Source organism: Kryptolebias marmoratus, linkage group LG7, assembly GCF_001649575.2.
Source record: "Kryptolebias marmoratus isolate JLee-2015 linkage group LG7, ASM164957v2, whole genome shotgun sequence".
Classification (NCBI taxonomy): domain Eukaryota; kingdom Metazoa; phylum Chordata; class Actinopteri; order Cyprinodontiformes; family Rivulidae; genus Kryptolebias; species Kryptolebias marmoratus.
Window position 1 is genome coordinate 449,828 of NC_051436.1, and position 429 is coordinate 450,256.

Genomic DNA, 429 nt, shown 5'->3' on the forward strand with positions numbered 1-429 from the left:
TTTGTTGTAAACAGGCAGAAAAACCACCAATAACCTGCTTCTTACTCATGAAATGAGAGGTTTTCCTTACTGAGTGTTTGTTCATCTACAGTAAAACCTGTCTTTATTTTTATTGTACTGAGAAAAGATCAAATTAACTTGTTAAATTGAAGGAATGCATGTTACCTGTGTAAAACAGACTCTTACCAGACAGAAACATGTATTAATGTACGTGTAAAGTGAATCACATGTATTAACATGTTGATGGGTGAGGTCATGTGAGTTTATGGTGTGTGGGACTGTCTGCACGGCTACAAGATAACAGAGACTGGGGCAGTCAGCTCAGTAGAAACTGAAACCTTCCTGAAGAAACCTGCAGAAGACAGGAAAACAACTCCATATCTGGTCCTGGACAGATGTCCAGAGGAAGATGAGCCATGGTGTGTGATG